At 39.0% G+C, this 13,109-nt stretch overlaps 1 protein-coding gene across 1 annotated transcript in view; it reads left to right on the top strand.

Moving 5' to 3' along the window:
- Positions 1-13,109, top strand: part of LOC149153392 (uncharacterized) — a 309,398-nt gene that overhangs the window by 265,982 nt on the left and 30,307 nt on the right. The gene's annotated exons all lie outside the window — the stretch shown is intronic.

Below are 13,109 nucleotides of genomic sequence, written 5' to 3'. Positions count from 1 at the left end.
ACAGATTCTCCTTTTGTCTCCTTCACACACGTGGATGTCTTCTCTCTATTTCAGATCAAATGTTTGTGATGAGACGAGTATCAAATGAAGTCCAACAAACCTTTATTTATATGTGATTTTGGAGGTGGTTTTTCAGTTTTCACACATGGGGCCTACTGGTCAAACATTAAAATTCATAATTTCATCAATTTGTTAATGAAAATACCGTCCAGAGCTACCAAATTTTCAACACTCCCTCTTAGCTAAGGATGTACTTTTCATTCTCTCTCAAGATCAATCTCCCCAACCAATCCATAGGTCTCTCGTCTCACAATCCAAGGGAGAGATCACAAGTAAGTCTCTCTCTCTCTAACAAGGTCAATCTCCCCGACCAATCCATAGGTCTCACAACCACAACCTAATGGACAGATCATCAGTCTCATCATAAGGAAAGATACATAGCATCCAACACATCCCAAAAGCCACAACCCCGTGACATCCATATTCCAGGTCAGTGCCCTATTGACCAGTGGGATCAATCAATGTGGCCAAACCAATCATATGCACATAGTACATCTCCCCAACCACAAACATGGTTTCTCTGTCCATGCCCTAAGGGAGGAATCCCTATCTCCATAGAATTCCAATACAAAGTTGAATTTCTTAACATGATAATTACTTGTGAATTTATTTAGTGTTCTTCTTTTGTTTTACCTTATTCATCAAACAATTACCATTCAAAACAATCAAAATAGAGATCATAGTGCATAAAAGACGAGACACCATGAATTAGACTCCAAGCCAGGGAAAAACCCACAAGGGGGAAAACCCAACAATCCTTCTGTAATATCCCCATTTAATTAATTTTGTTAAGAAGAATTTCCATTTTTGCAATTTTGGTAATTGGGAGATATCTTGGCATTAAAACTTAGGAAGAGTGGGCTGAGGAGACACCACTTGATTTTTTGCAAAGAGGGGGCCTCAAATATAAGGAAAAAGGAAAAATTAAAGTGTTGGTGGATGGTGGGGCCACCCAAAATGGGAAATTCGCACCCTTAGGCAACTTACACTTGTGGGATAGGAGGGAAGAGGAGGAATTCGAATTTGGTGGAGCCCACAAGGGAAAGGGCCCAACAAGCATAAATAGAAGGAGAGGACTTGATTTTGGGGCTTTTGACAATTTGACATCTAAACTAGAGTTCTCTTGCGCTGTTTAGCCAAGACTACCAACGCTATTTAGCACACATAGTTTCCAAGCAAAAATTCCAACTCGTCCTTAGGTGAACCTTAAGTGTCACCCTAAGGGAGTCATAGGGAGATTATTGCAGGCATTGGAGAAGCAGATTTAAAGTGCATCCATTAGCAAGAGCGTGTTTCTCCAAGGACGCAGAGGCAGTTTCTGGAGCTGAGTTGGGGCAACGAATTGGAAGTTTGGAGGATTTTTTGCAGGGAAATCACCTATTAGGAGAGCAAAGATACTTGGCAAATTTCCAGGGCTAGAGCTGTGATATTTTGGGCTTGTGCAGGGGTTGACTGGGTATTTGCGCAGACATTAAGGGGGTGTGATTTGTGGAGAGTTGGGAGCTGGATTTCGCTTGGGTAGAGAGAGGAAATTTCACAGGATTAGGGGAAGGCATTTTGGAGGGGAAATTCGACATTATTGCAGCAGTTTGATCCTGTAGCATTCTTGGCAGCCTGTGGAGAGGAGCACGTAGTTTTGGGGGGTCACTGGTGACTGGTGGATTCAGCCCAAAGCCTTTCTGGGTTTTTGTAGGATTATTGAGAGGAGCTTGGGGTTAATTTTGCAAAATTTTCTAAGCACTTTTGAGGTCATAATTATTGGTTCCATATAGTAGCCAACAACATAAATCATTGGAGGAGGGAACAGTTCAGTCTGGGACCATTTCCACCACTCGGGTTCGTGAGATATTTCTGGCTTTTTTTGGGTTTCTTGTGAGGAGGACGCTCACCCAGTTTCATCTCATTCCAGGCACTTTACAAACCAGTTTCCCTAGTTTCCTTCCAAGAGCAACTAACAGTTCTTCTTGGGGGATCTTTCCAACATTTGAGCATCATGTTCACACTTGGGCTATTTTCATAGCTTGTAGTAGCGAGCCTTGGTTCCCCCACTCTCATTTTTTGTACTCCGATTTACCCATATTAATATAATGGCTCAAAATTTTTGCTCATATTTCAACGTTTAATGTGTATGGTTGTGCATTTCCAAATTCTATAGCTGTAACTAGTTCTTGCCTCTGTTATCTATGATATTTTCCTGTTTGGAATATTAGAGTGGTATCAAAGCCTGATCTTGGCTAGTTGTGGGGTAGCCAACAAGATCATGGAAGATTTGGGCATGTATGCATAGTGACGTGTTAAACCATAGACAACCCATGGCTCAAGGAAGATTCAATATGCAGGGATCTCGGGGTGGACTCCGCTGGAATGATGAGAGGTTGACCCAATTGAGGAAGGTGATGGACTAGATCCATCCTCATCCTTACAACAAAGACACTAGAGGTGCGTAGGTTGTTGGGGTGCAACCATCTGTTAAAATTCTATCACTGCGACAACTAATTTATTTTACCTACTTATTTTCCAATAAGTTATTTACGAAAACCCTTCAATAAATATTAAAATAAATTTTGCTGTAGACATCACACCATAATACAAAAACAAATACATGCACAAGAATCAAACACATCAACACAGATATTTTCGGATAATTGTCCCCGAAAAAACCCAATGCGGGAAAACCAGTGCAGCAGAGGAGGATTTTAATATTAAACAACTTTTCTGAGTACATTGGGTGCCAAACTAGCTCACCCGACTGAGATAAATTCTCTGGCGCCTCTCCTAGGCTTAGTGTCAGATCAGCTAGCCTCTGCGCAATTCCCATACCCTTTGCATCAACACTTTGCCTCTCTGCATCACCCATGTAGGCCCTCTAGTGACTGCGCAGTCCTGCTGCCTCTGCGTCTCCCTGAGTGGCTTTGCTTTTGCCTTTTTGACCTTTGCGCTGATCCTCTGGCACTGTCCCTGCCTCTCAGCTCCATCCTCACTACCTCTTGTTGCAATCTAGACCTCTAGTTCGAATTTTTCAGCAAACCTCGCTCTAGAAATCGAACTGACTGGTCTCCCTTAGTATATCTCCAACTGACCCTCAAGCCTTCTCTTATACTTTTCTTGTTGATGAATCAACGACCGAGATTAAGTCCCTAATCAACGGCTAATATTAAAAAGACTTGATCTTCGTTTCTTAGAAGTTTCTCATCCTTATCTTTATTAATACCAGTGTTGCACACATCGCGATAAAATCGCGATTAAATCGTAAAATCGCGATTTTTTAATTTCGCCGATTCAAAGCGCGATTTTTATCGAAAAAATCGCCCCCTTTTTTTATAGCGATTTTTATCAAAAAAATCGCGATTTTTTCGATAAAATCGCGATTTTTTCACTTAAAATCGTGAGGGCGCGCGGCAGCGGGGTTTTATATGGAAAAAACGATTTTTTTTTAATTCATTCAGCAGTCCGCCGCGGAGGAGAAGGAGAAGAAGAGAGGGAGAGGGTTGCCGTCGGTTGTGGGAGCGAATCGAAGTGATTTTAGGAGGAATCCAAGCCAAGATCGCCAATTTGTCCATAAACCAGGTATGTAGATTAATTTTTTTTTGTTTTGGTTCTATAAAAACTTTGTTTTTCATTGTTTTTAAAGAATTTCTGGAAATTTTTCATTGATTTGGGATGGGTTATTTGTTATGACTATGAGACCCAATTTTTGATTTTTATTTTCTCATTTTCTTTAAACATTGTTTATTTTTTTTGATTTTTCATTGTTTTTTGGCATTTGGTTGGGTAACTTGGGTTTAGAAATTGGGATTTTGGAAATAATTAGCTTGTAATTTTGCAAATGCTAAATTGTAATTTGTATTTACTATTATCATTTATGTAATCCTAAATTCCTATTTCCTAATCCTTATTTTTCCATAGGTTTGCAAATTCAAAATTCAAAAACAAACATGCCAAGGAAATTGGATCCTTTCTGGGAATATGGTGACCCTAAAACTCCAAATGATAGACAAAACTTGTATTGCAAGTTGTGTGGAAAGGAAATATTCGGGGGGGGTGTACAGGTTGAAGTTCCACCTTGCACAAATCCCTGGACGTGATGTGGGGCCCTGTCTAAAGACAAATGCTGAAATTATCCAAAAAGCCATGAGAGCATTGGGAGAATTAGAGCACACTAGAGACGCCAAAGAAGAACTCAAAAGGCAACTAAAAAGGTCAGTTGAAGGAAGTGGGCCAAGTGGCACAGGTTCTACTGCAGCGTCAGTCAATCCGGTAGCTGCATCATCATATTTTGTTCCTCGAACCACACCTGGTTCACAACCAACTATTGGTTCAATGCTAAAAAGAACTGAAAAAGAAAAAGCTGACAAGTTGATGACAAAATTTCTCCTCTGGAGTGATATTCCTTTCAGCATTATAAGGAATAATCCATTTTTCCAACCTACTCTTGATGCTATTGCCAGTGTTGGCCCGGGGTACAAACTCCCTTCTCTTCATGATTTCAGAGGCCGGCTTCTTCAAGATGAAAAGCGTGACTGCACCCAAAGATTGGAGGATTTTAGGGCATCATGGGCACAAACAGGATGCACTGTTATGTCAGATGGTTGGACTGACCAAAAGGAGAGAACCCTTATAAACTTCTTGGTTAGTTGTCCCTTGGGGACTATGTTTATCAAATCTGTTGATGCAACTCATCAAATCAAAGATGCAAAAACTTTATGTGATTTGCTGGATGTGTTTATTTTGGAGGTGGGTGCAGAAAATGTTGTCCAAGTCATAACGGACAATGCTGCAAATTATGTTGCTGCTGGTAGAATGCTTATGGACAGGCATCCTACTTTATTTTGGACACCTTGTGCTGCCCATTGTATTGATTTGATGTTAGAGGACATTGGGAAAATTCCCTTTGTCAAAGAGGTTGTTGACTCATCAAAAAGCATCACAAAATTTATTTACAATCACACATCTGTGCTTAGCTTGATGAGAAAATGCACCAACAACAAAGAGTTGGTGCGCCCCGCCATTACACGGTTTGCGACGAGTTTCATATCTCTTCAATCCCTCTTGAGTTCTATGTGGGATTTGAAGAGAATGTTTCTTTCAGAGGAGTGGCGTGCTTCGTCAATGAGCCGCAAACCAGAAGGAGAGGCCGTCTGCAGACTAGTTTCATACCAGGAGGACTTCTGGGCGGGAGTGCAGGAGGTGTGCGCTGTTACAGAACCTTTGGTAAAGGTTCTTCGGTTGGTTGATGGTGAGAAGCCCGCAATGGGCTATTTGTATGAAGCCATGGATAGGGCCAAAGAAGCCATTCGGTCCTACTATGATGACAAGGGAGATGATGGGTTCCAGAGACAACTCCTTCTATGGAACGTCATTGATGAGCGATGGAACAACACACTCCATCGTCCCATTCATGCTGCTGGCCTTTTCCTGAACCCTGCATTTTCTTATGCATGTGGGTTTAATTTTGATGTTGGGGTCGTGGAAGGATTATTAACCTGTGTCCAGAAGATGGTGAGAACTTCAGAAGAACGTATGGAGGTCTCTAGACAAATTGAGCAATATAAGTTGTCAGCTGGCACATTTGGCTTTGAGATGGCTGTCATTGATAGGACGGTTAAAATGCCAGGTATTTTTTAGTTTGTAGTATGTACTTTGTAACTTTGTTTCAAATTTCATTGTTTCTTCAAATTCCATTTTTTTCTTATGTTTATTTAAAATTTTCTTTGTAATTTTGTTGTAGACGCATGGTGGAAGATGTATGGTGGCAGAGTACCCCTTTTGCAAAATCTTGCCGTGCGGATCCTCAGCCAAACATGCAGCTCCTCGGGATGTGAGCGCAATTGGAGTGTATTTGAAAAAATACACAACAAGAAGCGCAATAGGTTAACACTTAAACATTTAAAATATTGCAAATTTCCAAATAAATTTTTGAATTCATTAAAGTTTTAAACAATATTTTTTTTATAATATTAATTATTAATTTATTATTTCATGAACTTTGTACAGGTTGGAGTCCCATAGACTTAATGACATGGTCTATGTCTACTACAATCTTCGATTGTGGGTGAAACAACTAGAGAAGACACCTGATACGGAAGCCATCTCATTGGATGGGATTGACACCACTGCTGAATGGAGGGTTGAGACCGAGAGGCCTCTCATGGATCCCACTGAGGATTGGTTAGTGTAGGATGAGGGGGAGGAGGAGGAGGAGGAGGAGCAGGAGCAGGAGCAGGAGGAGGAGGAGTTGGAGGAGCAGGAGGAGGAGGTGACACCGCCTACCCGGGCTACCCGGGCTACCACTACCACCAGTAGAGGACGTGGTCTCCGTCCACCTCAGCCTCCTGTAGCTGCTACTACTAGTTCTTCAGCTTCTAGAGCACGTCAGACTCCACTGCCATTTCCACCACCACAGGCACCAGCTTCTACATCTAGAGGGAAAGAGAAAGTTGTGCCATTTTCTCGCAAGAGGGGCAGAGGAAATCAATAGGATTAGACTTTCATTTTATTGTATATGACATTATGACATGATGAGATACATTATCATATTTTTTGTTGATATTTTGAGGCTGAGTTGGACTTGGGACTCAGGACTTACTATTCAGGACATGATTCAATGTTATGTGTGATTTTAGCGCTAGAAATGATATTAAACATCTTATATATTAGTTTTTTTATCATATTTATGTGTCAATGTATTTATTTTATGTTGTAGATGGTTTAGATATTAAAAAAATTGAAAAAAATTGAAAAAAAATGAATATTTTTGTGCCAAACGATTTTTTCCCGCTTTTTTCCGATTTTTTCCCGATTTTAACGATTTTTTCCGCTTTTTTCCCGGCGCCGATTAAATCCCGATCGCGATGTGTGCAACACTGATTAATACCCATTAATATTTTTATTTTCCTAAGTTTAGACTTAGGACTTCATTAAAAATATTAATTATTTTAATAACTTTTCATCCGGATGGAATTTTCCAAAATGATTTCTGGGTCTTGGAGATCTCATGCTCTTTAGTCTCTCCACCAATTTTAATGGCTAGAGCACATCCGATTCTACCCCAAATCAACACCATCTACACCATGTGGGGATAGTCTATAGAATCAGGGCACCAAATCTCCTCAAAAGGCGCAGACAAGACATAGACAGTTAGAGGGTAAGACCAGGGGGCGCTTTTGCTGGTGGAGACCTGGGTTTAGATATCAAGAGCCTAAGGAGGAGGTTGAGAATGAGGTTGAGGGCATGCAGGGTTGTGAGGATCACGTAGATATGTTGAAGAAAGTGTAACTAGGTTCGATCTTCATAAATGTTGCGAAAATCGCGATTTTTTGACTCAGTGAATATTATTGTGCGATTTTTACAAAGTTTTTGTTTTCCAAAAAATCGTTGAAAAAATCGCGACCCTCCGGGACAACTCGTTTATAAGCAAATTTATGAGTTTTATTTCTCATTTTTAGCAAACAGCGGACTTGTTTGAGAGCTGAGGAGAGGAAGGCATCTACTAGGGCAGAGGAGGAGAAAAACGGGATATTTTAGCATCCCAAGCAAGAGAACTTTGTGTTTGGACCAAATTTCTTCGACAAATTGTGGTTTTCAGGTATGGGCACCAAATTTGGCCATTTTGTTTTGGTTTTTGTTTTTGTTTTTGTTTGGGTTTCTATAACCCATTGATTATCAATGATTTTTGAGTGGATTTGATGGTGTTTTTTTTCATTTTCGTTGCATAGAGTGGAGAGGGTTCATTTTGGTAAAAAATGCAAAAACTTGATTGTTAGATTTATTAGTTTAATTTTTTCTTGTGCTCTATTTTTTGCATCATTTTTTATTGGGTTTGAATGTGCATTTTTTCTATTATTGTTGGATTGAGTTGAAGTTTTTTTGTTTGTTTGTAAAAAATTCAATGTGTTGTGTCATGTATGTAATTTTATTTTTTATTTTTTTTGACTTGCAATTCTTATTGTGCCATAGGTTCAACTTCAAATTTCATCTTACATTAAAACTCAAGAGTTCAACCAAGTTACAAACATGCCAAGGAAATTGAACCATCTGTGGGAATTTGGTGAACCTAATGGAGGGTTTGATAGAATAAACTTGTCTTGCAAGTTGTGTGGGCAACATAGTTCAGGGGGGTTTATAGATTGAAGTATCACCTTGCACAAATCCCTGGATATGATGTAGGGCATTGCACCAATACAAATGCAGAAATCATTCGAAGAGCCATGAGATCATTGGAAGAATTAGAGCAAGACAAAGTGACCAAAGCAGATTTGAAGAAGCAACTAGCAGGGAGTGTGTTAGGATGTGAATATGGAAGTGGCACTGGTTCTACTTCAGCATCAATGTCTACAACCAACCCTGTAGCTACCTCATCATTTTTTGTTCCTAGAACCACGTCTGGTTCACAACCATCTATCACTTCAATGCTTAAAAAAAGGAGAAAGAACAAGCTAACAAGTTGTTGGGCAAGTTTCTCCTTTGGAGTGATATTCCTTTCAGCGTTGCAAGGAATAATCCATTTTTCCAGCGTGTTGTTGATGCTATTGCAATTGTTGGCCCAAGGTACAAAATCCCTTCTTATGATGACTTTAGAGGTTGCATTCTTCAAGATGAAAAGGTTGACTGCACCAAAAGATTGGAGGAGTTTAGGGCATCATGAGAACAAACAAGATGCACTTTGATGTCAAATGGTTGGACCGACCAAAAGGGGAGAACCCTTATAAACTTCTTGGTTAATTGTTCCAAGGAGACAATGTTTATGAAATCTATTAATGCATTTTCACATATCAAAGAAGTAAAATTATTATGTGATTTTTTGGATGTGTTTATTTTGGAGGTGGGTGCAGAACATGTTGTCCAAGTCATAACGGACAATGCTGCAAATTATGTTGTTGCTGGCAAGATGCTTATGGAGAGGCATCCTACTTTATTTTGGACACCTTGTGTTGCACATTGTATTGATTTGATGTTGGAGGACATAGGAAAAATTTCTTTTGTCAAAGATATTGTTGACTCATAAAAAAGCATTACAAAATTTATATATAATCATGCATCTATGCTTAGCTTGATGAGAAAATTCACCAACAACAAGGAGTTGGTGCGCCCTGCCATTACATGGTTTGCCACCAGTTTCATATCTCTTCAATTCCTCTTGAATTCTATGTGGGATGTGAAGAGAATGTTTCTTTCAGATGAGTGGTGTGCTTTGACAATTAGCCGCAAACCAGAGGGAGAGGCCATATGCAGATTAGTTTCATACCAGGAAAACTTCTGGGCGGGAGTGCAGGAGGTGTGCACCGTTACTGAACATTTGGTAAAGGTTCTTCGATTAGTTGATGGTGAGAAGCATGCAATGGGCTATTTGTATGAGGCCATGGACAGGGCCAAAGAATCCATTCGGGCCTACTATGATGATAAGGGAGATGAGGGGTTTCAGAAACAACTCCTCCTATGGGAAGTGATTGATGAACGATGGAACAACACACTACATCATCCCATTCATGCTGCAGGGATCTACCTTAACCCCACATTTTCTTACCCATGTGGGTTGTTATTTGATGCTGAGATCATGGATGGGTTCTTAAACTGTGATCAGAGGATGGTGTGATATCCAGAACAACGTGCAGAAATCTCCAAAGAAATGGAGATATACAGGATGGCAGGTGGCACATTTAGCTTTGAGATGGTTGTGGTTGATAGGAAGACTCAAATGGCAGGTATTTTTTAGTTTGTTTCAAATTTCATTGTCTCTTCAAGTTCATAACTTCATACTTTGCTTCAACTTTCAAATTTCATTTTTTTCTATGTTTATCTTATTTGTAATTTTGTTGTAGATGCATGGTGGACTCGCTATGGTGCCAGAGTACCCCATCTGCGAAAGCTTGCCATTCGAATCCTCAGCCAAACATGTAGCTCCTCAGGATGCGAGCGCAACTGGAGTGTATTTGAAAAAATACACAACAAAAAGCGCAACATGTTAAACTTAAAACTTAAAATATTCCAAATTTCCAATTAATTTTTTGAATTCATTAAATAATATTTTTTTATAATTATTATTTTATGATCTTTGTACAGGTTGGAGTCCCAACGACTTAATGACATGGTCTACGTCTACTACAATCTTCGATTGTGGGTGAGGCAACTTGAGAGGATACCTGATATGGAGGCCATCTCATTGGATGGGATTGACACCACTGCTGCATGGAGGGTTGAGGTCGAGAGGCCTCTCATGGAGTCTGCCGATGATTGGTTAGAGCAGGAGGTAGTGGAAGGCGTAGAGGGGGAGGAGGAGGAGGAGCAACAGGAGGAGGAGGTGACACCACCTACCCAGGCTACCCCTGCCACTAGTAGAGGACGTGGTCTACTTCCTATAGCTCCTAGTTCTTAAGCTTCTAGAGCACTGCAGAGTCCACTACCAACTCCACTGGCATCTACATCTAGAGGGAAAGGAAAAGCTATTGCATTTTCTCGCAAGAGGGGCAAAGGAAATCAGTAGTATTAATTATTTGGTTCATTTCATTGTATATGACATTATGACTCATGATATGAGATACATTATTATATTTTTTGTTGATATTTTGAGGCTGAGTTGGGACTCAAGAGTCAGGATTTACTATTCAGGACATGATTCACTGTTATGTGTGATGTAGCACTAGAAATGATATTACACATCTTATATATTATTTCTTTTATCATATTTATGTGTCAATGTATTTATTTTATGTTTTAGATGCTTTAGATATTAAAAAAATTGAAAAAAAATGAATATTTTTGTATTTTCCAATTTTTTCCCGATTTTTACCGATTTTTTCCCGATTTTTATGATTTTTTCCGATTTTTTCCCCTTGCCGATTTAATCCCATTCGCGATTTTCACAACATGACATTTGTATTTATTCAAGAAAAGAGAAATTATTTTTATATTATTTGTCAATGAGTTTCTTTCTCATTGAAGTAGGTCAAACACATGTTTAAGTGCTTCTAGGAAGTCAAAGTGTCAATGTATTTATGTAAGACCCTTAGAGGGCATGTTACACTATGTAGAATATTGGATAAGGTCAAAGGAATACCTCCAAGCCAAGTACAAGTCCTCTCCACGCGACAATGTCCTTCAAAAGAGGCTAAACAATGAAAATTGATGAAGAAATTGTATGTCGGCCTACAGTGAGCAAGTTGGCCTAAAGGAGGGACAGTGCTCTATAAATAGAGGCTTTCCACTCCCTCAAAAGATAACAAAATTCACCTCTGAAATCTGCGAAGTAAAGGAACGAGTAAAGGGTGATCAAGTGACAAGAAAGGGAGCCTCTAGTGCAGCGTACAAGGTGAAGTCTAGGCCAAAGATAAGAAGACTGCTTTCTAGGGTAGAAAACAGTTACACGTGCGAGAAACAAAGCCTCTTGCTGCGATCATTATAGCACTACCATCACAGTCACATAACTTCGTTGGTTGGGCAATCTAAGTAGGACTATAAGGCCCCTCACTCAAGCGAAGAAGGAACACTCTCAAGCGAAGAAGGAAGAGGTCAACATCACAAGAAAAACAGTCACATGTGCGAAGGTAAAGAGGCTCTCTGCTGTCATAACAACCCTCCCATTACAGTAATACAAGTTCGTTGGTTGGTGAAGAGAAGAAAGGGATCATCATAAGAAAAGGGTCTCATCAAAGGTACCTCTTCTAGAGCAAGTGCAACAAGGTTTACTAACAGTTGAAAGAAGAACGAAGCACCGGAAGGAGGAGGACAAAGTGCTAAGGAACGAAGTGCCGGAATAAGGAAGTGTCGAGGAACAAAGTGCAAAAAGAAGAAAGGACTTGACTTGTGCTTGGAGGATATTCTTGTCAGGGGTCTAGGGTTTGGCATTGATCAATAAGAAGGTTCAATAAGGGAAACTTACCGAAGGGTTTTCCTCTCTAAGAGAGAGAAGTTTTGGCCTTGGTAGAGAGCCAACATCCGTGTTCTTGTCTTTATGGTTTTGGTAGCAGTTTGATGAAACACACACACTAATAAGAAGAAGAAGAAGATCAAGCTAAGATAATTGTATAAGCGTTTCACAAATTGTTATCAAAGCAAGAAGAATCCTAATACACATTGTTGTCACACAAAGTGTCTAGGCACCGCGACAACGCTTAGAGTAAGCGTTGTCACTCTTATTCTTACTCCGTTTAGACTTCTCCTAGACAAGTTAAGGGGGTTAGTCCCTAAGGTGAATGAATGAGGATAGCCTGTGGAACACAGGCTCTAGGAGACTTAAAGATGAACAAATTGATGAATGTAAATGAGTCCTGGTTAACCGAAATGTATAGATCTAATAAAATAAGACACAACCACAGAATAAAAATGATTTTAGACTAGTGCTTTTATATTCAATTAACCATAAACTAGATAAAAACTAGTTATCCAAAGCAAAAAATGTGATGAAAGTGATGATCATGAACGATTAAATGCAAATGCCCAAAACTTTATCATGCAATATATTCTAGCAATTAAATACCGTGAAGAATTATGAAAATTAACTACTAAGCAATGATTCTAGATTTAAAATGATTTTCTTCAATAACCTAGATCTAGAATTTATCTTTCTCCTATAGTCAATCTTTAGATATGATTCTAAAACATTAATCGCACTTGACAATAGAGAAATCACTACCACAAAATTTAAAATTTTACACTTAACACACAAAAAGACACCAAGGAACTTTAGATTAGAATTTAATTATCCCTTAGGTAAATTTTTAATGTGCTAAGCTTATGAAGCAAAGTTTAATGTGGCAAATGTTAATTTTTTTTTTTAATGTGACCAAAAATAAAAATCAAAAGTACTTAATTAAATTTAAATTTTTTATGGGCCGTAGGCCACATAAAAATTATTTTTTTTTAAATGTGAGAGCACAAATTCTCCTTTTGATTTAATTTCTTAGTAATCTGAGAGTCACACAAATGAATTTTTTTTTTAAGTTTTTTAGATTTTTAAATGTTTTAAGCAAAATCAAAATAAAATAAAAGAAATGAAATCCAATCACTAATGATGATGTAAATAATGCACAACTCGTCATGTCGCTGCGAGAAAG

Source organism: Pinus tabuliformis, chromosome 9 (genome assembly GCF_031772625.1).
Source record: "Pinus tabuliformis cultivar Carrire ecotype Pingquan chromosome 9, CPIR1, whole genome shotgun sequence".
In the NCBI taxonomy this organism is placed as follows: Eukaryota; Viridiplantae; Streptophyta; class Pinopsida; order Pinales; family Pinaceae; genus Pinus; species Pinus tabuliformis.
The sequence above is the reverse complement of the archived record's forward strand: the minus strand, read 5'-3'. Positions and strand labels throughout refer to the sequence as shown.